Here is a 25,738-nt window from a genome sequence, read left to right as displayed (position 1 = left end):
AAAAGTAGAGTGATTGGCGTAATGAACCACAGTATGCCCGTTATCCAAGTTAAAATATTTTCAGCATGAGCAATCATCTGCTTCCCCTAAACCTAAATTATTTTGAGGAAAGGCCAGCAAAGCCTACCTTTACATTATTTCATAATTTGATTCTAAAATATAAGTATTAGTTTAAAATATAATAAAAGTATTATGTTGTTTTATTATAAAAATAATAAAACATGTTTAATGTCATTTAATATGCCATCAAATAGAAGGAGTATTTTAATTCATTTTATAAAGTTGATATTACTCTGATACTGGAATGAGACAAAAGCAGTACCTAAAAATTACAACCCAATATTCCTCATGAATACAGATATAAATATCCTTAACATAATATGTAACAAAATACATAATTCATATATATATATATAATTCATATATAGAGAGAGAGAGAGAAATTTTTTATCACCAAATGGTGTTTATTCCAGTGACACAAGGCTGTATCAAGTTTTGAAAATCAATACACTACACTATATTACATTGCTAACGAGAAAAAAAAAAAATCACATGATCCTTCCAATTAAAGCAGAAAAATCATTTGTTGACGGGAAGACCCATTCAGATTGTCTGCTTTCACGACTTATCCAACATACTAGTGGCAGTAAAATAAAATAAAGACGTAAAATAAAAGGCATACATATCAAAGGCGGGGGGGGAGGGAGGGAACTGTTCTCATTACCATATAATCTGTTTGTCAAAGTAGAATATCTTAAGAAATCTATCAAAAAAATTTCTACAATAAATTAGTTTAGGAAGGTTGCAGAACCTGAGACAATCATTCAGAAATCATTCACATTCTGTATGTTAGAAATGAAAACATGAACACTGAAAAGTAAAATGCAATACAAGTAGCTTCCCCCAAATTAATATTTGGCTACAAATCTAACAGAATATATATAGTTTCTATAGTGTAGAATATTATAAAACTCTGAAGAAAAAAAATCATAGATCTACGTGAAAGAAATATCTCATGTTTATAACTTCAAAGATTCAATACTAAAATGTAAATTCCCTAAAACATGTTTTATAAAATCTGTGAAAGCCTATTTAATATTCCCCCAAAAAACTATTAAAAGATATTGGGAACTTAATTTTACAATTTCTATGGAAAGATACAAAGACCTAGAATAGCCAACACAATAGTGAAGAACAAAGTTGGAAGACACGTTGCCCAATTTCAAGACTTGCTGCACAACTTTAGAAATCAAGACAACATAATAGTGAAAGTCATTTAGATCAACGGAACAGAATAGAGAGCCCACAAATACATCCAAACAAATGGTCAACTGCTCTTTGTCAAAGGAGAGAAGGTATCAATGGAGAAAGAATAATTTTTCAACATGATATAGATACATGTTGTGACTCAGTTTCAAGATATTTTCATAGGTGTGTTCTTCTGTCAAGATGCACATAATGTTTGAGTATTTTATGTTTCGAGATATTAATAATTACTGATGAGCATTGCATAGATTCATCATTTCATTGATATCGAATGTTCCAATTCTATTATTCTTTCTTTATCTATTAGCCAAGTACTTCTTTAAAAGACATTTTCTCTTACTAACACTTTGATTAAATTCCTATATGAATGTATGAATAGATACTTGACTATTTTCCTTTTTAGCCAGTTTTGAAAATATTGATCTGGTTGCTTAGTATCATCCCTAAGGTGAAAATGAACTGTTTGTTTCTTCTTAAAAAATACATTATGCCCTAATGGATTTTACATATTTACAGTGTTCAGTTCATTGTAGTTGATCATACCAATGTTAAAATTGCCCATTATTGGCCAGCGGACCACTTCAACTTGTTTCCTTAGTCAGTTTGGTAAGTACTTAATAGCTTTTAAAAGTACCCTTACTTTTTGTAGTTACAACATAGTCCAGGCTCATCTTGAATATTTCCAGCTCCAGCCCTAAAATAAACTAATTGACAAATAAGACTGTTATTTTTTATGGGAAATGACATTTAAGAATATTGACATTCAAGATAGACATGCCCCTCAAAACAAGGTTAGTTTTGTGGTAATAATAATTTTTTTTAAAGCAAACAAACTTATTTTTAAAACTGAATTTTCATAAGTTTACAATGACACTTTCAATTCAAATTGAAGACTACAAATTTTTTTCTTAAAATTATACATTTCTCTTTTCTGTCATGCCAAAATCTAAGGACCCAGATACAAAACATATTTACTAATTTGCTTTATCTCATAATACATTATATTTATATTTACATTATAATTACATTATTATATTACAAATAATGACATGCTAGTCTTGTTTATTTGTATTTTTGCCAGGGCAACTTTGCAATAGATTTCCATAAATGAAATTTCTGAATAAAAATCAAACACTAAGTATATAGCCTATGTTGGCCTATCCACAATATATATGGATATTGAAACATCAGTTTGTACACTTTAAATATACAACATTTTTTATTTGTCGATTATACTTCAATAAAGCTGGGGTAAAAAAAATTATATAATTGGAGAAACAAAAAATATGCTAGTAGCCTTTCCAGAGAATTGTGAATGTACAAGTGATCATTTATTAAAGGTAATTGAAATATAGAATATGGAACCAATTTTATTAAAATTACATAGCCTATTAAATTATAACCTATTGGTCTATCTTGAACTTTAAATGAATCTTTGACTTATCTAACATCATGCATTGGTCATTTGGAAAATATTAGTTCACTGAGTTGTACAGAGCTTTCATAGATTGACATATTTAATTATTCAATATAAATAATCACATTTGTTAAAATTGCTGATGATCTCATTTTAAAGCAATGTAAGAATTGGTAAGTTTACAAGCCCACATGCCATATGTTTTCCAAAATTTTAATTTTCATTTTAACACTTAAATTTTATTATTGGCAGCAAATAGTGACAGTTATTTTCCTGAAAGGATGTACTTTAGTCATTTTCAAGAAAATATCTGCCAAAATCCAAGTCTGAATAAATGTATATTATTATTATATTATTATTCATTTTAGTAAAAATGGAGTTCCATGTAAAATTAAACAAAAAAATAAAACCTCAGCTAATTCAGCTCACAACTCTAACAATTATATATGTTTTTCCTTCAGGACACAAAGAGATGATTTATGTGTTCTTCCCATTTTCTTTCAAATATTATTAGAAAAGACTTTACACTGATTGTTTACTCATGAAAATTATATATTTATTCTAATATAAAGAAGAAATGTAAAAGACACTGGAGTTAGATCTTTTTTAGCATGAATTTCCAGTTTCTTTAAAAAAAAGTTTGGCCTCACTACGAATATTTTATTTATGTGTATATATATGTATATACATAATATTATGTATATATATGTATATACATATATATTTATGTATATTTATGTATATTTATGTATATATGTATATACATATATATTTATGTTATATTTATGTATATATATGTATATACTTATATGTATATACACACACATATATATTTATATACACACACACACACATATAAAATCTTTAAAGAGGAAGTTCATTATAGTTGATATAACTTACTCATGTTAATGCAACGTTTGGTCAAATAAAGCAATTAAGGTAGCACAAGTAGACTTTCAAAAACTATAGGAAATTTGTCTTGTACTATCGAATTTTGTCAAATTCGTCTGATTACAACAGAAATAATGAATATTTTTACTGTCTTTTAATGATCTAAATGAAGGATTACTATAAGTCACCTATTTTGGATGAACACTGCTTTTTTTGTTAATCATGTGTATAAACTATGTGGCAATATTCTATATAATAAGAAACATAAGAAAAAAATAGTAAGTTTGTTTTATAGACATTTTTGTTACTCCTACCCCCCCACACACCTTTAAAATTAAAATAAGATTAATTCAAGTCTGAATTTTTTAATTTAAATTTGCAAGCATGTGTTCTTGCATGTTATTACCATCCGTCTGCTCAACTATATCAGTGACAATAAATTCATCATTAATTTCTAAAACCCAGTAATTACAGAGTATATGATTAGACCTAGACCTCTTAGCTTATATTTTTTCACAGATGAAGAAACATAAACTTAATTGAGAAAAGATGACTTGCCCAAGGCCACAGAATTTGGTTTTCTATTTATTTTTGTCAACACAGTGAGTTTGAATAGTGTTTATTTTTTGTTGAATATTTTATTACAAATAGATTCTAAATTCTAGATGTATAGCTAATAAATAAATTTTTAAAATTCTCATGAAATAGAATGAAAAGACATTTTTGACTTGTTAGCACAATAATAACTTTATTGTTTGAAAGTTTTATTTATTTATATTTTATCACTTAGCTTTAATAAGACCAACTTTGATATATGTTGCATTTCTATTTTTAGAAACTGTCTTTTATTATTGAAGGTAAATATAAAAATTCAAAATCAGTTTTCTCTATTGGGTGATTTGAAAACACAAATCTGTTTTTTTCATATAATGAAATTTCATAGGATTTATCATTTTGGGGTTATAATGACAACATGGGATCTTTAATAAAATATTGTTGACATTAAATTAAAATTAGGGATTATAGTTAACCTTTTCAATATGACAATTTTGAGAATCAATTTCTGTTAAATTAACATGTTTTTAAATTACTGTCTCAATATTAATCAAATTTGTTTTTCTATGTATTAGAAAATACTTAGAACGAAATCCAAAATTAATGTATCATATTACATATTTCTGGTCAGGAACTGAATAATTTTATTCTCTTTCAATTATCAGTACTAACTAATTTGCTGGCTCAAATATTTCTTTTTCTCACACCACATGGATTTTTCATAACCTTTAGTAAGCACAATTATAAGTAAGTTGATTATTGGTAAGTGCGAAGTGGGATGATGAAAATAACTCTAGCATATAAATTCTAACTATTTAAAAAATAAATAATATATGATTGTATGTATATCCTGATTTGTACAATGCTGACCAGAACTTGGAACCATACCTACATTGGCCATGTCTTCATCATTTTATCATTTTGAAATAAATTTGTCAGAAATTATAATCTAGAGATCAAATTAGCCACTCTCGCTCAAGGTTGCTGAAGTAACCATATATATATATTCCTAGAATCCAGCTGAATATTTATCTGTTCCATAGTAATCTAGTTTCATAAATGATTCCATTTGCCATAAGGTACAAATTAAAGATAGCAGAAACTAAAAGACAAAAGGATTTTGAGAAGGCTTTTTTATTTGTTATTGTGAGTGAATTCTGGCCATAGTAGCTTCATTAAAAAATTGCCATAGTAAAAAAAATAATTCCAGTCTAAAAATATTGTATCTATTGTATAACTACTAAAATTGCTTATTTTGATATGTTTATTCTATTAGTTTCTTAATTTAGTTATTTAAATAACCAAATACACACACACACACACACACACACACACACACACACACATTCCCCTGCTATCTGAAAATAGAGCATTCCTATAAACCTTTTCTAAGCCAAATAGCATAAAACAAAGAAAGAATTATTAATTTATAAGAAAAAAATTTTTGAGCGTTTCCGGATGCAAAAAATAACCTACCAAATTATAACTAATAATACAGAAAACCTAAAGTAACACTAACATATAGTAAAAGCAGTGCCACTCTCTCAGCTTGAGGTGTGCCTCTACATTAGCAAAATAAATGCTGAGTGCTATTTCGCTTTTTGCCTTTGTACTTAAAAGTAAAAATCCTCTTCAAATTTTGGTTAGCAAAATAAGGTACTAATATAGGTTTTTCGTAAAAGCGAAGCTTAACACAAACTTTTGAAATGTGGAGGATATCTATCTGTACATATATATATATATGTGCATATACATATATAAGATTTATGTGCACTTTAGATATCACATTGTATGTGAAGTTACATTATTGTAATTGTGTTATATTACATATGTAATATAATATAATATATATAAATATATGCAAAAAATATTATTGGCTATTTTTATTTTATAGGACTAATAAATATAAAATGTTTGCAATTCATTTTGCACTTTTCACAATCCGAAAAATATGTGTGACAAAGTATTGCTAATTTTTCTATAAAATTTTTCTTTGCAATGAGATAATTGTCATATTAACAAGCACCCAATAAATACTGGTTAATTATTTGATTCTTTAAAATTACATAATTTCTAATTCCAGATGAAATTATATGAATAATTCTGACCGTGATTTTTATAAAATTTAATTAAATGTGATTAATTTCATAAAAATTTTCTTTTACTAGGTTAGCCTATATGGTAGATATTTTGGAAAAAAGTAGAAGTTGAACATACAAACAACAAAATATTTGAATGTAATATATAAATTCTGATATGATTAACCTAAGGCAATATAGGAGAATATACTTTGCAGAGTTCAAAGAGATATCTAAGATAAATGATACTATAATTATTAATATCTTATTAGTACACTTATCATTCTCTTGAAATTTTCAACCTAATTAATACTCTTTAAATTGGCCTAAAAAAATTTACTTGGACATCAACAGTGGCTTAAATTTGAAGATGATAAAAATTTTACAGACATCCGAGGGAACATAGAATTGTAGTTCAAAAGTTTTTAGTTAAAATAAAAATGCTTTCTCATTTGATTTCATTGTAAATTCTTAACCCCTCAAGAACGTTGCCTTATGTTGTTATAATAGGCCAAGCCACACTGTATTGTATAACTCCTTATTTGCCCCAAATGATCTCTAGATGGTATAGTGTAGAATTAGTGTGGATTTTCATTATGATTTATGCAAATGTTTCAATCAGACATCTTAGAAAACTTTATCATGCTGGATGTTGCCATGTCAAATAGTTCAATTTCCCCTCCAATTTACAGAGGCAGTCAAAAATATCATTTAATGTGAAAATACTTGCTTAATAAACTTTATATATAGCTATAAGTAATAGTGTTTATATGTATTGTATATGAATATAAAATGTACTAATTGTTCAAGAAATTTTAAATAGATTTTGTTGTACACTTCTCACCCTAGATTTCAGCTATTTAATAGGAATATAAAATTCTCAGAAGAATAATGATTTGGATACAACAAATAAATATGAAATTTCAGTTTATGTTTAGAACATACTTAGAAGACATTTAAAATATTTTGTTAATGTTTTAAAATATTAATTTAAAATAATTAACATGTGAATCTAGCTATAGTATTTTACATATATTACTCTAATACTACAACACAAAACAAATTAATGATTTAAATAGTAATTTAAGCATTGATAATATCAACTTTGTTGCTATGTGAAAAACTTACCAATTAAAAGATGAAAACACATTATCTTATTTCAGGAACAACATAATCAACAAAAATAGTGACTACCATGCATTGCACACTGGAAGAGTGCTTTTGGTAGGTTCTCATTCCCTTAGAAAGAATTTGACTACAGATGAATTTGAAAGAGGATCAAAAGCTCTATTTCTCTCTGAGAATACTGTTTCTATCCTGTACACAGCACTGACTGATTAACCACAACAAAAAGCCTAAATGCAAACCTAATTTTAATGAAGAACTTTTCAACACTCTTTAAAGAAAGTAATATTCAATAAATTATTGTTAAAGAGCAAAAAGTCATTCAAAGTATTTTAGCTTTTTGAAATATTTTATATTATATTATATGAATATAATGAATTCAATACTGTGTATATGTGGTGGGATTTTTTATTTCTTTTCCTAAATCTTTGTGTGTAAGGTTTTTGGGTTATTTTTTTTTTTTTCATTTTTTTTTTTTATCTATTCCTTTAGGTAATTGCAACATAGCCTAGATATAATGAATATTTTATATGCTCGTTATAAGGAAAGTTGATTTTGCACATTATTGAATTGGAAATCACTCATCTAAAGAGAGATCATCTGTGCATTAGCCAGCATAATTTTATTTTATTACACTTGATATACATAAGGGAATGAAGTGAGCATGGCTAGTATCATTAAACAGATGGTAGTGAATTTTTCTTCTATCATCTATAATTCAGAAAGAGTGTCCTTTCTTGTTCTAGACCAAAATTAAGTTTAAACAAAAGAATAATTAAGAGTAGAGTTTATGGTTTATCATTTTCAATATGAATGTGGAACTTCACTGATGACCATTATTTCATGTAACAATGAGAACAAGTCAGGGAAATTAGAAAAATCTCAGTATTTAAAAATAATCATGGTAGTAAAGACTCAAAAAGAATTAGACAAAATTGATTGTTTTGAATATACCACATCTTTCCATTATATAAGCAACATATTGCTGTTTTCAAGTCTCAACTATCAGCAAGAAGAAGACTAAAAAACACATAAATAGTGGTGAGGAGAAATCACCCATCTTTTAGCCACCATGAGAGAGCTAGAGGAATGACTTTGAATATCAACGAGCAGTAATTATGCAGCGAGTCAGTCAACTCTTTTTTATTGGCCTTTTCAGGGCACATGACGTAACTTGTATAGGCTGAAAACTATGCAGGAGAGTTAGCTAAAATTAATTTCTCCTACAAGGTACACAGTACCTTTACTGATTACAAGGCTGTGTCCATAAAGGATTGAGTCTGGCGAGACTGTCTCAGAGGCACATAGAGCCTTCATCTAATTTGAAGGATTAAGATAAGAAAGGAGAAATGAGAGATATCTCTCCAAAGTACATTGGGCTTCCATAGACAGATAAACACAAGTAGTGTAGGGGAACAAGGCAGCAAGACAAAGAGACATCACTTGAGGACCAACGAGTTTAAGAAGGTGTGTCTGTGTAAGGAGAATTCTTCAAGAACTCCAAAGGCTAGATGTCAGAGGGATATTCTAGACTTTAAAACAACCTGGATATGAAGTACAAAAAATACTATGGATCTCACCATTGCAGATTCAGACCCCTGCTGGAAAGAAAGTGAATTCTTTCCTCATAATTTTTGTTGTCAGTGTTAAACCAAATACAAATAAAGCTGCAACAAAACTAGATTAACTATAGATCTAATTGGCTCACTACGCTCCCTACTTATATATACAGTTTGACATAGATAGGTGTGTACTCTTTTCTGAGAACAAATAAATTTAATAAATTTTCCATTGCTCTTTTACATTTGATATCTCACATATAATTAACAGTAATGAGAAATGTGAAGAAGCAAGAAAATGTTAATCACATCCAATAGAGAAAAAAAAGGTCAATAGAAATACACCCATAGGTGGTCCAATTGCTGAAACTATTGGAAAAAGACTTTAGCATTATTAGGATCAATAGAAAACTCCAAAAATAAATAATTCATAAGTTTAAAGTTGCATGGAGCTCTAAGTAATGTGATGAAATCTTCCACCATTCCACTTTGCCTTGCCCAGGATGTGAATCATTCCTTTGTCCAGCATATCCACACTGTGTATGCTATCTGCCTGTTAGTCATTTAGTAGCCATATAAGTTATCAGATTGACTGTCATAGTATTGCAGTACTTGTGTTCAAACAACCCTTATTTTACTTAATAATGCTACATTCACATAACTTTTATTGCAGTATATTATTATAATTGTTCTAGTTTATTATTACAGTTGTTAATTTCTTACTGTGTTTAATATAAATGTAATTTTATTATAAGAATGTATGTACAGAAAAAAAAAAACATAGCATGTATAGGGTTTAGTACTATCCAGTTTCAGGCATACACTGAGGATCTTGGGACATATCCTCCATTTATAAGGTGAGGGTTGGGACATACACCCACAGGGTAACGTGAAGGGGTTAATGTATAAAGTACTAAATAATTGAAACCAACCAGATTCTAAAAATAGTTACTACATGAAACACTTATATGAGGTACAAAATTAATTCATGGTGTTAGTAGTCAGAAAGTATTTACCTAAGTTGAGGACAGGGATTAACTGAAAAGTGGTAAGATGAAATTTTCTGGGGTGAAGGAAATATTCTGTTTTATTTTATATGTTGGTTACTTGTGCTTTATATGTTGGTTACTTGTGCTGAAAGTTATGTAGCTGATTTGAACACTAGGATTTCTAAATTTAATAATCTATGAATTAGACTTTATAGATATGTCAGTAAATAGATAAGTAATCCATTTAACAGGTATCCATTAAAAGACTTCAGTACCTTAATATTGCCATTATCTGTACTGATTATTTTGTACCTATATATCAAGTTATGTGGATTATGTCAGCTTTTTTATATAGTCTTTCACAGAGTAGAAGTTTCTAATTTTAATGATGTCCAGCTTATTAATTATTTCTTTCATGGATCATGCCTTTGTTGTTATATCTAAAAAGTCATTACCAGGTATCAAACATGGTGGAATGAGAGATGTTCCCAGATCTCTCTCCTTGAAGCAACAATAAGCTGAACATCTAAAACTCAACAAAAACACCCAAACTGCACACCAGCACATCTGAATGTGGGATCTGCACATAACAGCTACTGCAGGTCAGAACCCCGGGTGTTTGGCAGTGGACTGGAAGAAACAAAAGAGCTGCCTTTTGCAGCCACCAGAGCTCCCTGTAGGAGGAAGGCGAGGGGAGAAGGAGCAGCGAGTTCTCCAAACAGCCCTGCCTGGGAAAGCTGCGAACTCCCTGCGGCCGGCAGCAGTGCCCAGTCATCAGGGCAGAAGACAAAGAAGCGGGGACGGCAAAAAAGCAGGGACACAAAGAAACAGCAATTGATTTTTATTAGCTGCAGTTGCAAAACATAGGTTGAGCTGCAGCCCTCATTTCCCAACCCAGAGGGCCCCTCCCCCCAAACCCTCCGAGAACGAACACCGTGAAGCTCCGGGGGAATCTGAGCAAACGCTATTGGAACTGTCACTAACACTGACGGGAACTGAGACTGAGGGTAGTGAACATGATAAACATCTATAATGAAAAAAACATATTATTAAAACTTTATATAAAGCAGAGATCCAAGACGCTTAGACGTCATCTACTGGAAACCGAAAGAAAAACACATTCTTTGCAAAATGCTAGGGACCATTATATAATAAATCTTCTTTCTGGGAAAAATTTAAAAAAGCAGGACACATTTCCGTTAATGTCCAGGCAGAGAAATAGTCTATTAAACACCATGAACAACCAAGGTGATAAGGCATCTCAGAAAAAAAAGAGTAAAATCTCTAGAAAATAAGTTACAGACATAGAAATATGCGACTTAAATGACAAACAATTCAGAATGTCACTTCTGAAAAAACTCAATGAGATCTGAAACGAATAATATCAACAATATCAGTAATTGAAAAAAACAACTAGATGAGCAGAATGAGTTCTTTAGCAAGGAAATGGAAACCCGCAAAAAGAACCGAACAGACCTTCTGGAAATAAAGAACACACTGCAAGAGTGAAAAAGGGAATAACAAGCTTGGAAAATAGAGTCAACCAAATGGAGGAAAGGATCAGTGATATCAAAGACAAAAATCTAGAAATAAATCAGAAGGAAGAAGAGAAAAACCAAAGAATGAAAAATAATGAAAGAAATTCAAGAACTAGCTGATACCATTAGGAAGGGAAACATAAGAATAATGGGCATTATCGAAGGCAAGGAAAAGGAGCAGAGACTAGAAAGCGTTTCAGACAAATAGTTGAAGAGAATTTCCCAAATCTAAGGAATGAGCTGGAGCCTGGAATTCAAGAAGTCAATAGAACACCCAATTATCTCAACCCAAAAAGGCCTTCACCAAGACATATTGTATTAAAATTATCAAAAATCAACAACAAAGCCAGAAAATTCAGGGCAGCCAGGGAAAAAAAGATGATAACCTACAAAAGAAAATCTATTAGATTATTGTCAGGCTTCTCAGCACAAACCTTATAAGCCAGAAAGGAGTGGAATCAAATATTCAAACTATTAAATGGAAGGAACTATCAGACAAGAATAAAGTATCCAGCTAAGCTTTCCTTTAGCTATGAAGGAGAAATAAAGACCTTTTCAGACGTAAAAAAAAAAAATTGAGGGAATTCTCTACTACAAGGCCTGCACTATAGGAAATACTAAAAAGGGTCAGCTCACCTTAAACAAAATGACACACACAGAAATACCATAATTAAGATAACTAGCAATCTGATAAAGGAGAAGACTGCAACCCTTACTAGGAACAGGGCATTATAAGTTTAAAATAAGAAGAGATTTGCTATAGCAAGATAGTAAAAAATGTTCAGCATACATAGGGACAAATCGAGACAACTATGTCTATAAGGGGAGGAGTCAAAGATCCAAATTTGCAAAGGGGAATGGAGATAAGGCATGTGCAGAAGAAAATGGATGACTATATATGTATGAAATTATCCTTTACATATTCATAATGGTAACCACATGCCAAAGATTCAGAACCAAATTATATATAACATAAAACAAGAAGAACCGGAAGGAACACGCACAAAAGCCAACCAAAATAAAGAAAACAGAAACACAAAGACAAGGAAGCAATGGAAACACCAAGCTACCAGAAAGCAAAAGAGAAAATGGCTATAAGAAGACCTCATATTTCAATAATCACTCTAAATGTAAATGGACTGAACTCACCAACAAAAAGGCAGAGTGGCAGAATGGATTTAAAAACAAAACAAAACAAACAACAACAACAACAAAAAACAACCAAACATATGCTGCCTCCAGGAGACACATCTCAGCTCCAAAGACAAACATAGACTCAAAGTGAAAGGGTGGAAAATGATATTTTAAGCAAATGGCATTCAGAAAAAAGTGGGAGTAGCGGTACTAATATCGGATGAAATACTGAGGGACACTTCATAATAGTAAAGGGAATAATGCACCAAGAAGACATAACACTTATTAATATCTACGCACTCAATCGAGGAGCTCCAAAATATATAAAGCAATTACTAACAGAACTAAAGGGAGAAATAGACCAAAACATTATCATAGTAGGGGACTTAAATACCCCACTGTCAGATACGGACAGATCATTCAAACAGAAAATCAATAAAGAAATAACATCCTTAAATGATACATTAGACCAACTGAACATAATTGACATTTACAGAGCCTTTCATCCCAAAACAGCTGCTTATACATTCTCAAGTATGTATAAGAATGGAATATTCTCAAGAATCAACCACATGCTGGGACACAGAGATAGCCTCAACAAATAGAAGAAGGTGGAAATCATACCAACCGTATTCTCTGATCATAATACCTTGAAACTAGAGATCAACTGTAAAAAGAAAGCAGAAAGAACCACAAATACATGGAGATTAAGCAACATACTACTGAAGAATAACTGGGTCAGAGGAGAAATAAAAAGAGAGATCAAGAGAGATACATAGAAATGAATGATAATGATAGTACAACATACCAAAATTTTTGAAACATGTAAAAAGTGGTCATAAGAGGAAAGTTCATATCATTACAGGCCTACTTCCCAAAACAAGAACGAGCCCAAATTAATAACCTAATGCTTCATCTTAAAAAACTAGAAATGGAAGAATAAACAAAGCCTAAAGTCAGCAGAAGGAAAGAAATAATCAAAATTAGAGCAGAAACAAATAAACCAAAAACAAACAAAAAAAAGAAAAGAAAAAAATGCAACAAAGTGCTGGTTTTTTGAAAAAACTAATAACATTGACAAGCCCTTGGCTAGACTCGCTAAAGAAAAAAGAGAAAGGAGACAAATTAACAAAATCAGGGATAAAAGAGGGGAGATTATGACAGACACTGCAGAAACACAAAGGATCATACAAGAATGCTATGAAGAAGTATATAATACCAAATTTAGTAACCTAGAAGAAATGGACCAGTACTTAGAAAAGTACAATCTTCCTAGACTGAATCAAGAAGAACTGGAAAATCTAAACAGACTGATCAGCAGTATGGAAATGGAAACAATCATCAAAAACCCACCAAACAGTAAAAGTCCAGGACCAGATGCCTTCACCAGTGAATTGTACCAAACATTCAAAGAAGATTTAATACCTATTCTCCTCAAGCTCTTCCAAAAAATTGAAGAGGAGGCTACATTTCCCAACTTATTTTATGAGGTCAACATTACCCTGATACCAAAACCTGGTAAAGATAACACAAAAAAAGTAAACTACAGAACAACATCTCTCATGAACACAGATGCAAAAATCCTAAATAAGATACTTGCAAACCGAATACGACAACATATTGAGAAGATTATACACCATGAATAATTGGGCTTCATCCCAGAGGCACAGGTTTGACATACACGAATCAATTAATGTGATATACCACATAAACAAATTAAAAAATAAGACTCAGACAATCATATGAATAGATGCAGAAAGAACCTTCAACAAGATACTGAACCCATTTATGATCAAAACACTTAACAAAATCAGTATAGAAGGAAAGTACCTTAACATAATAAAGGCCATCTATGACAAACCCTCAGCCAACATTATACTTAATGGTGAAAAATGAAAAACCTTCCCTCTGAGATCAGAAATAAGGCAAGGCTGTCCACTATCATCACTCTTATTCGATATAACATCAGAGGTCCTAGTGAGTGCAATCAGGCAAAAGAAAGATATAAAAGGCATCCAAATAGAAAACAAAGAATTCAAACTGTCACTATTTGCAGATGCTATGATTCTCTATAAAGAAAATCCTAAACACTCCACAAGAACACTACTAGAAACAATAAGCAAATAAAGTAAAGTTTCTGCATATAAAATCAATGTTCAAAAATCCATAGTGTTCCTATATTCTAATAATGAAGTGTCAGAAAAAGAAGTAGAAAAAATAATTCCTTTTGCAATTGCAAGAAAAAGAATAAAATACTTAAGAGTAAATCTAACGAAACATGTGAAGGACCTATATAATGAAAAGTACAAGACCCTATTAAAATTAATCGAAAGATATACAAAGAAATGGAAAAATATTCTGTGTTCTTGGATTGAAAGAATCAACATAGTTAAAATAACCATGTCACTTAAAGCATTATAGATTGAATGCAATTCCCATCAAATTCTCATTGGCATTTTTTAAAGAAATAGAATTAAAAAAATCATCTGATTTGTATGAAAGCACAAAAGACTCCAAATTACCAAAGCCATTCTGAGAAAAAGAATGAGGTTGGAGGCATCACTCTGCCCAACTTCAAATTATACTACAAAATGACAGTAATCAAAACGGCATTATATTGGCAGAAAAACAGACACACTGACTAGTGGAATAGAATCTAGAGTCCAGGAGTAAATCATATGTATATGGGCAAAAATGTTTGACAAAAAAACTAAAAACACAGTGGAGAAAGAAAAGCCTCTTCAATAAAATTGTGCTGGGAAAACTGGAAAGCCACCTGTAAAAGAATGAAACTAGACTATTGTCTATCACCACACACCGAAATTAACTCAAAATGGGTTAAAGACCTGAATATAAGACCTGAAACAATAAAATGCATAGAAGGAAACATAGGAATGAAACTCAAGGACCTCGGACTTAAAGAAAATTTTATGAGTTTGACCTCAAAGGCGAGGGAAGTAAAAGCAAAAATAAATAAATGGGACTACATCAAACTAAAAAGCTTCTCTTCGGCAAAAGAAACCATCAACAAGATAAAAAGACAGCCCTCCAAATGGGAAAATATATTTGCAAGCAATGCCTCCAATAAGGGTCTAATATCCAAAATATAAAAAGAACTCATAAGACTCAATAATAATAAAAAAAAAATGATCCCATCAAAAATTAGGCAGAGGATTTGAACAGACACTTCTCTTTAGAGGACATACAAATGGACAACAAATATATGAAAAGATGCTCAACATCGCTAGCTATTAAGGAAAGGCAAATCAAAACCACAATGAGATACCATCTCATATCTGTTAGAATAGCTGTAATCAACAGGCCAAGTAATAACAAATGTTGGAGAGGATGTGGAGAAATAGAAACTCTCACACACTACTGGTGGGACTGCAAATTGGTACAGCCACTATGGAAAACATTATGGAGGTTCTTCTAAAAACTAAGAATTGATCTACCATAAGATCCAGCAGTCCCTCTACTGGGTATTTGCCCCAAAGACTTGCAAACCCATATCTGAAAAGATATTTACACATCAATGTTCATAGCAGCATTATTCACAGTGACCAGGACATAGAAGCAATGGAAGTGTCCTACGATAGATAATTGACTAAAGAAGCTGTGGTATATATATACAATGGAATATTACTCAGCAATAAGAAGAAATGAAATACTGCCATTTTCAATACCATGGATGGACCTTGAAATAATTATACTAAGCAAAATAAGCCAGACAGAGAAGATTGAAAATCACATGATATCACTTATACTTGGAATATAACCCTAAAAGCAACAAATGAACAGGACAGACAGAGACTCATGGACATGGACAATGGACTAGTGGTTACCAGAGGGGAATGAGGAGGGAGAAAAGAAATAAAGTTTAAAAAAAAATAAATAAAAATATAAGCTTGAGAATAAATAAATAAATAAATAAATAAAAAGTCCTTACCATACCCACTTCATCTAGATTTTCTCTTATATTTTAGGAGTATTATAGTTTTGCATTTTACATTATTCTATAATTCATTTTTTGTTAATTTCAGTAAAGAATGTAAAGCCTGTATCTAGATTGATTTTTTTTTGCCCATGGATGTCCAGTCGTTCCAGCAACTTTTGTCATAAAGACTATCTTTCCTCCACTGTACTTCCTTTGATCTCTTATCAAGGATCAGTTGAATATATTTGTGCGGGTCTACTTCTGGGCCCTCTACCCTTTTCCATCTGTCTATTTGTCTGTTCTTTCAATGTTACTACATTGTCTTGATTTCTATAACTTTATAGTAAGTCTTGAATTTGAATATAATCTGTACTCTAACTTCATTCTTTTCCTTCAATATTGTTTTGGCTATTCCAGGTCTTTTACCTCTCCATACAAAATTTTGAATCACTGTCATATCCACAAAATAACTTTCTGGGATTTTTATTGTGATTCATTTTAATATATCGATCAAGTGGGAAGAACTGGCATCTTGACAATGTTGACTCTGAACATATTAAACATGGAATATCTCTCCATTTCTTGTTTTTATTTTATTTTATTTTATTAGTTTTATAATTTTATATAGTTTTATAATTTTATAGAGATCCTGTACAGTTTTTGTATTTATACCTAAGTATTTTATATTTTTTGTTGAATATGTTCTATTTCGACACACATTTTTTCACTTAAATTTAAGTGTTATTTATATTATGGTGTTTATTTTTAGACTTAATATATATCTTGATATTCCATCTCAATAAGATGTAAAATTCATACCATTCTCAATTTCCTCTTTCTTTCCATACCTGGTACCATGTATATTAAAAACGTGAAGTTATTATTAAAACTTGTGATAATATTATATATTGACTCTATTTAGTCAAATACTGAGTTCTGATATTTTCTTTTGTCATTTCTCTTTCAATTGTTCACATCTTTCTTTTTCGTGGAAGAGACATTTATTTTACTGGAATATATTCAATTACCATATTTTAAGTGACTGTTCATGATTAATTTGTCTACTCTTTTAAGTGTATTGTGGCAGAATATAGAATTCAAGTTTAAAATAATTTCCTCTTGAAACATTACAAATAGAGTTCCATTTTTTTCTGATACCAAAATAACTACCTCCTTCAATTGAGCAATTATCTTTGGGATTAAAAATAAAAATTCGGGGACTTATAAAATTGAATAAATGCAAACAACAAATTATGAAATAAAAAACTGCTCAATTTGTAGTATGAATAGAAGGAATCTATGATGTTCTTGCCTAATAATATTCTTATGCTCCAATCCAGCTTGGTCAGTCTGATTTTCAGTGTACCAAGGCAGATCTGGCCATATAAACAGAAATAAAGTTGCTTAAGTGGTTGACTTGATTTGGACCAGAGGGCACAAAACACTTGAAAAAGTAGCAAACAAGAAAAGTCTACGGTTTGCCTAAACTGAGATTGTGGTCCCAACAGGGCAGTGACAGAACAGAGAACCAGCCAGAAATATAACAAGAGGATTCTGAAAATGAAAAAGCTATTGAGAGAGGCTGATAACTATCACATATCTGATGACTACTATCCACACATACAAAGGAAACCACTGGATAGGAACTCAGCCCTCTTCACAACCACAGCTGAGTGGGAGGTTGCATGCAGGAACAGGGAAGACATGAAATGGTCAAAGTCCACACATTTCTGGCTTCCTTGGAAGATACCTGAATGCACAGGCAAGAGTTGAGAGGATTCAGTGAAACATAAAAATTCATGGGAGAACTGAAAACTGCCTAAAATTTGAATAGGACACCTCATCTATACACAGATCAATTGGTAGAAGGTGGAAATTTTATGTCTCAAGATGTTTAAGCACAACCCCTGATCAATCAGTGGTTGATCAGGGGTTGACACCTAAGCCTTGCAGACATAGCATCGACATGTACAAAGTCAAAATAATTTTTTTTAAAATAACAAAAAACAACTGAACAGAGATATCATTGTCTCCATACCAGGGGAAAAACAGATTTCACAGATTAAAGACAAAAAAAGAGTGTTTCCCAGAAGTCAGAGCTCAGAGAAGGACTTTGATTGCCAGGGTTATAAGAGATATTTGAGCACTGATGGAAATGTTCTATATTATTGTTGTAGGAGTAGGTACTTGACTGTATACAGATGTCAATCTCATCTAATTGTACACTAAAAATTGGTCAATCTAATTGTATGTAAATTATTAAAACCATATTATATCCATGTAATGAAATTCATTTCAATAAGTAATAATGTTGATGTAATGTAGTTTACTTTAATCATGAAAATAAAGTATAGTTTCTTTGTATGAAGAAATAATGTTTTTCTGAAATTAAAGTTTACGAAGATTTAATGTTATTTTATCATTTTAACAAATAATCATGATAGATAGCTATTGATAATTCAATAAAGTACTTTTGGCTTTATTGATGTTACATTTCTAGAATGATAGGGAGAGTTGTGGAATTCCTATTCCTTCTAGATTTTCTCGATATTTTATCTATGACAATTTGTTTCGATTATATTTGAGAGATCTAATTTGAGGATGATCTCAGACTTCTATTCTTCTCGTAATAAATCATATTTTTTATTTTACTGATATTTGGTTATAGTTATATTTTCAGCAATATTTTTTTTTGTTTTGACCCTATTCTCTTTCTTTTGAAAATTACAAAACCAGAATTCCAATTACCCTGAAAAAAATTCTAATATTAGAGATACATTGTCACTAAACTCTGATAATTTAAGTATCTTTCCATATTGATAAGAATTTTAGACTTTTCAAAACTAATCAAATTAAAAATTTTAGCTATTGCTTTCTTTGTGATGAAATTAACTTTAATAAGTAATGATGCTGGTTTAAGAAAAGTTGCATTTAGAAAGTAAAGCATAGTTTCCTGGTAAAGGAAATTTTAAACTTTTCAAGTTTCATAAAGAAATCCTTTAACTTATTAATCTGAATTCATGTTTTCCAAATCTAAATATATTCCCTCAGTCAGAAACAAATACACAATTCTAATCGTTCAGAAGCTGTCCAGAGAATAAAATTATTAAAATTTAACATTATTAAAAGTTATTACCCTAAAATATAATCACTCATATCAACTTTCTCAAGAGCAGTATATTTCAAAATATTCTACTAAGTCTTGCCTGCTCTAATTAAGTCATATATATTTCTTCTTTTTCTTCATCCCACGAATTTGATGGTATAATTTTTTGTTCTTTATTTAGTAAATAAGCAGTAATTTTTTCACAATATTTGGAATCAAAAGACCACTTTTCAGAATGCAGTTCATATTTCTGAAAATATTCAGGATAAAATAAACATACAATAATAATGTTTAGTTCTTATTTTAAACAAAAATTTTGATTTGAGATTAAGATTTTTGTTACTGTTTCATTTTTTCTTTTCTTTTTTGTTTTATTTAGTTGTACTTTAAAAGGTTTTTGTAATCACCATAATGTATCCTAAGTATAACACATTAAGAAATAATCTTATATTAAGGCAAGAGACATATTAAAATTTATATAGATGAATCACTTCTTCAAGATTGATATTCAAATGAGTAATTAGGAAGCTATCCCTTGCTTGAAGCTTGTTATAATAAAAGGTACATACTCTTTCATCTTGTAGTTTACTTTAAATTAAATATGTCTTATCACAGTATATGGCATTCTAGAGCTGTCTTCTAGGATATTTTATATGGCAGATGGTCATATTTTATTAAATAATGATGATAAATATATCTAAATATATTTGCTACTAGATATTCATCATAACTAAAATTCTGAATATATTTGTTGCCTTAAGAGTTCTTTGCTTATCCATTTACATTTTTCCTTGATGCTCATTTTAATTTTTTATTTTTCAGTAATATTGTTCTGACAGAACCATTCATTTTCCAGACACATACTCTGAATTCTCTGTTCTTTCATTTCAGAAGCTGTAACCCGCATTGTTTGCACCATAAACCTAGTTATATTTACTGATATATTGCTTTTTTATTGATTGAGATATATATTTTTAGCATAGTTGTGAGAAATTTGTTTTCACCAATTAAATATTCTAACCTGACAATTTGTTTTCTTAATATTAAATTTATATATCTTCCTATATTAATATGCATTACCGTCATAAAATAATAGTGCAGAAAACCATTATTAAGTGAACTTTAACCATTTTTTTTTTTTTAACGCCTACAGCACCTGGTATTCCTAAGTGGTCTCCCATCTAAATACTAACCAAGCCCAACCCTGCTCAGCTTCCGAGATCAGACAAGATCGGGCCCATTGAGGGTGGCATGGCCGTAGACTTAAGCAAATTTTAAATTCAATAAATTTTAAGTTGCATTAAACAACTACAAATAAACAATTCTTAAAAAACTTACATATGAAAGAAATTTTTCTGAGCTTGACCAAGATTATTTGACAACATAACAGTTCTACAACTTGCCAAAAATCAGGAGAATAAATATAAAAATATCAATCAATTTTTAAAGTGAAGATTTAACATAATAAATGTATACAATAAGATGTATATTAGATAGAACAGAATATATTATCCTAATAAATAACATTGTAAAAAGGAATCATCAATTTTTAAAAATCTTCAGTGATTACATAAGTTTATGCATTAAATATATGCAAATTCTACAAATATGCCATAGAACTTCTGAATACAAATTCTATTTAGCATGCAAATTGTTCTTGCGCAGATATTCTTTTCCATATGGTCCAATGACACACTATATTTAAATAGTATAATTAGTTAACAAATGAATAATTTACATATATATCTACATATATACCATTTTGAAATAATAGTAAATGTCTGTTAAGTTGTTATCTGTAAGTATCTGCAGTCAATAAAAGAATTTACTATGTATGTACAGGGTTAAAATGACATAAAAGTCTAGAGCAAATATGTAATATTAAAATCACTGGTAGAAAAAATATCTAAGGAGGATATGTGTAGTACGAGAATAATAAAATAAGTCTGGATAATATCAATATTTTAAGAAAAATATTAAAGATAAATAGAATAATAGAAATAATAGAAACTAAAATAACTAAAGATATGGTTAGAATCAGCACATTACTGAATTCTAAATGTAAGAGTATATTAAGGAGATAAGAGACTTCTATTTAAAAATAGAAATCTGATGATCTAAAAATTCCCCATCTGTCTATTTTCTACTGAAGTAACAAACAGAGGTGGGTATAAAATTTAAGAACAAAACAACCAGAGATTGAGGCCATAGGGAAAATTAAATAAACAAAAACATAAAGAACTCTGAAGCAAAAAAATATAGGGCCAGCCAACAAAATTTTACAGAATTTCTAATAATCTTCTGTTGGGAGATAATTGTTTTCAATGTATAACTTCTAAAGTGGCAACTTCTGTTATTAATATTGATTTAGTTTATTTTTCCATGTTATACTATATTATGGTTATCAAATCATACTGCTGATTGGATATCTCTAACTCAGTGGTATAAGGAATGACCACCCAGAGGGAAATGGCAAGCAAATGAGTACTGCATTATAAAAAATAATAAAATTTTCAGAAAGATACAGGAATAAAAATAATCCTGGAACTAATTAATTTTATATGGTTTTTTAAAAAAATAATTTATTAAAAAAAAAAACAGAGTAAATGATATTTCTGGTTTTTAAATACTGAATTTCTTTTTATGTAAAAATACCAGGATGTGAAATCACTGAGATGTATTTTGAGTTAGATGAACCTCAATTATAAGAAATCAAAGAAAACTTTTCTTAATTCAACAGATATGAAACTGTCATTCAAAAGAAATAACCACCAGCAGAAATTAATTTAAAAAAATAATTGCAATGGTAGAGAATAGATGTCAAAGATGATTCTTAAAATAATACTTGCATAAATATACCAATAAATTAATTAATAAATAAATCATATATCCATGTAATTCAGATCACTCTTAGAGTTTTGGTTTTTAAAATAGTAATCACTAAGATACACAGTAGTCAGACTGATAGACTCTTCCTATGGAGAATTCTGACTTAATCTAAATCCTAAAACATTATAAAATCCTGAACCAAAAATTCAACATAAAGGTAATCTTTCTATGTAGTGCATTATATGTTGCATAGGAATTACACAGTTGATATCACAAATCCTTGCAAAGTATTCCCACATAATTTGACACTCTTGACTTCTCTTTCTTGAAACTTTAGCATCAACTCCACAGTTTTAATGTCTCCGAGTATTTGTATTACTAAGATGTTGCTCTCTTAGATTCCTCCTTCATGTTCCTTTTTATGAATATTCTTTTTATGGTTTTGTAAGAAAAGGCAACCTGCCTACCTACAATGAATTCTAGGATTTTCTGGTACTTACTTTTTGATCAAGTATGGAAAAGCTTGAGTTGAGATTCTAGATTGTCTTCCAGTCACTTTATATAATATTTTTGCTACACTTGTTTGTATCACAGGTGTTCTCTATCTGTTCTGCAGACTTACAAATGTCTTTGCCAAGCCACTCTCCTGGAAAATTATTCAACAAATGGTTAAGAAAATAATAGGACTTCTGGTTACTGCTTCAGCATGTAAAAAGCTTGGAAGTCAACATTCTGTCCTAACAAGTAAAACCTTGAGCAAACTAAAAACTCATCTACAGTCATACATCATTTAATGAGAGGGATATATTCTGATAAATGTGTCATTAGGCAATTTTGTCATTGTGTAAACATTATAGAGTGCACTTACACACACCTAGATGGTACAGTCTACCCCACACCTAGACTATATGGTATAGCCTATTGCTCCTAGGCTGCAAACCCCTGCAGCATGTTACCGTACTAAAAACTATAGGCAATTGTAACACAATAGTAAATGTTTGCATATCTAAACATATCTAAATGTAAAAAAGATACAGTAAAAAGACAGTATGAAAGATAACAAAATGGTATATCTACACAGGGCACTTACAATGAATGGAGCTTGTAGGACTGAAAGTTACTCTGGGTTAGTTGGTGAGTGAGTGGTGAGTGAATGTGAAGGCCTAGGACATTCCTGTACACTACTGTAGACTTTATAAATGCTGTCCCACAAGCCCTATTCCTGCTTCCTTCTGACATAGTCAGAAACAAAACATTGAAACTGTCAATGATGCACCATGCATACGGATGTGGACTAGACCGATTAGAAATATCGAGGAAAAACAGACTGAGTAAGGCATAAATCACCATAAAAGTGGCTGTCAGAAGGAAATAAAAATGTCCTGAGAATCAGAAGGAATAAGAAATCTAGATGGAGAGATAAACAAACATAGGGGACCGTCATAGTAATGTGGTTTTGGCTACTGAACGTTGGAATAGTGGTCAGATTAAGGAATTTTGTAATATTCACTAAAATAGCAAGGGTATTGAACATGGAGAAGGTGTAGAATAGAAGACTCAATATTTTGACCTTGCAAATGTGATTTTGGTTCCTTTAACTTTATCTAGCTCTGACATTAAATTGGTGGAAGAAATAAAACTTATTTGTTTTACATCATTATGACCTGAAAATATTTCAAAGTACAGAAACAGGTTAGCTCCATACTACCACAGAAAGCTTTTACTAAAGTTGTAGTGGCACTTAATATTTGTTAAGGTAGCTCCTGTGGACTTGTGTAGTTGTACAGGATCTTATTTCCTCAACAAAGAAATTTCAGCAATGTATGAAGACCATGAAGCTAGATCTGGGGGTCTGTAGCACCCTCTGAATATGTAGCACTAGCGAGGGGACAGGCTCCTCTGTGCTGAAACAAGTCAGTGGCTGGCTGATTGGGATGTGATCTGTGCACTCAGAATTGAGGTGCCGTGAGTGACAAGAGATCTATTGCCAAGCCCCATAGATATTACTTCCATGAGGAAAAAAAAAAAAATCCTCTTGAACCACATATCCTTCTATTTCTTAACAGGAACTTCAGCTCCAATGTTGAATAATGATGTTTTGGACAACAATAGACTGCATATTCAATGGTGGTCCCCAAAGGGACCACCATTGAATATGCAGTCTATTGTTGTCCAAAACATCATTATTCAACATATGACTGTATTTCTCTTAGATTTATTAGAGAAGTGAGGTCACAAGACAAACCACTGTCCCCCAAACTGAAGAAACTAACAGATAAAAACATGGGATCACATCTTCCAGGAGTGGAAATCCACAAGAACTGGTGCCAGAAATGCAAATTAAAACAACAGTGAGATACCATTACACACTTATTAGAATGGTTGAAATCCAGAACACCAAAAATTCTAAATGCAGTCAAGGATGTGGAGCAAAAGGAACTCTTATTCATTACCTCAAAGATAAATACATCCGAACATTTGTTCATAATTGTAGTAAAACAGATTTTGTTCATAATTATTGACAATATAAGAAAGGTCTCATCACCATTCCAATTTCTTCAGAGATTTTTAATTCATTTTCCGTTTGCCACAAGAATACTCATCTGTGGCACTTGCGGCTGCAGCATTTACCCCAAAATTTCTTGCAGATAACAGTCCTAATCTTACCCCCAATATTTTCTATAAATATCTTGTATTTATTATTATTTTCTCATCACTCTAGTATATCAATAGTCTTTGGAAACAAATGACATCATTCTATTTACATCATTCTGTTTTTAGTAGCTTTATTTCCATTTACAAAATACAGTAATTCTAGATCGCTGAAAATGTCAAATCCTAGAAAATGAAGCATCCCTATGTGTAATGAGACTAGGCCAATTGTGTTTGCTAACTGACATTTATTGAAGTTAGTAATCTATCCTCTGACATGGGCGTCCCCAACTCCCAGTCAGTGGACCGGTACCAGTGCATGGCCTGTTAGGAACCCAGCGGAGGTGAGAGGCGGTGCTTCATCTGTATTTGCAGCCGCTCCCCAATGCTAGCATCACTGCCTCAGCTCCACCTCAGACCATCAGGCATTAGATTCTCATAAGAGCACAGGTCCCTGGTGCCAAAAAGTTTGGAGACCGCTACTCTAACAGATACTGGGAAACAGAGGTATCCTTGATGATTATATTTCAAAGGAATGGCCCTCAGGTGTTTGAGAAATATAATTCTGATTTGTAAGAGATATATACTCACAATGGTAAGGCCTTTTAGTAAATGCTATAAGAAAGGATGGTCAGAGACCTATCATCAGAAGTTGGCTAAAA

General features: G+C 30.8%; 1 pseudogene; it reads right to left on the bottom strand.

Annotated features, from left to right (window-relative positions):
• Nucleotides 1-20,739: 20,739 nt before the first annotated feature.
• On the bottom strand, nucleotides 20,740-20,858 carry LOC120598031 (uncharacterized; annotated as a pseudogene).
• Nucleotides 20,859-25,738: the final 4,880 nt, after the last annotated feature.

Source organism: Pteropus medius, unplaced genomic scaffold (assembly GCF_902729225.1).
Source record: "Pteropus medius unplaced genomic scaffold, Ma_sr-lr_union100, whole genome shotgun sequence".
Lineage (NCBI taxonomy): Eukaryota > Metazoa > Chordata > Mammalia > Chiroptera > Pteropodidae > Pteropus > Pteropus medius.
The sequence above is the reverse complement of the archived record's forward strand: the minus strand, read 5'-3'. Positions and strand labels throughout refer to the sequence as shown.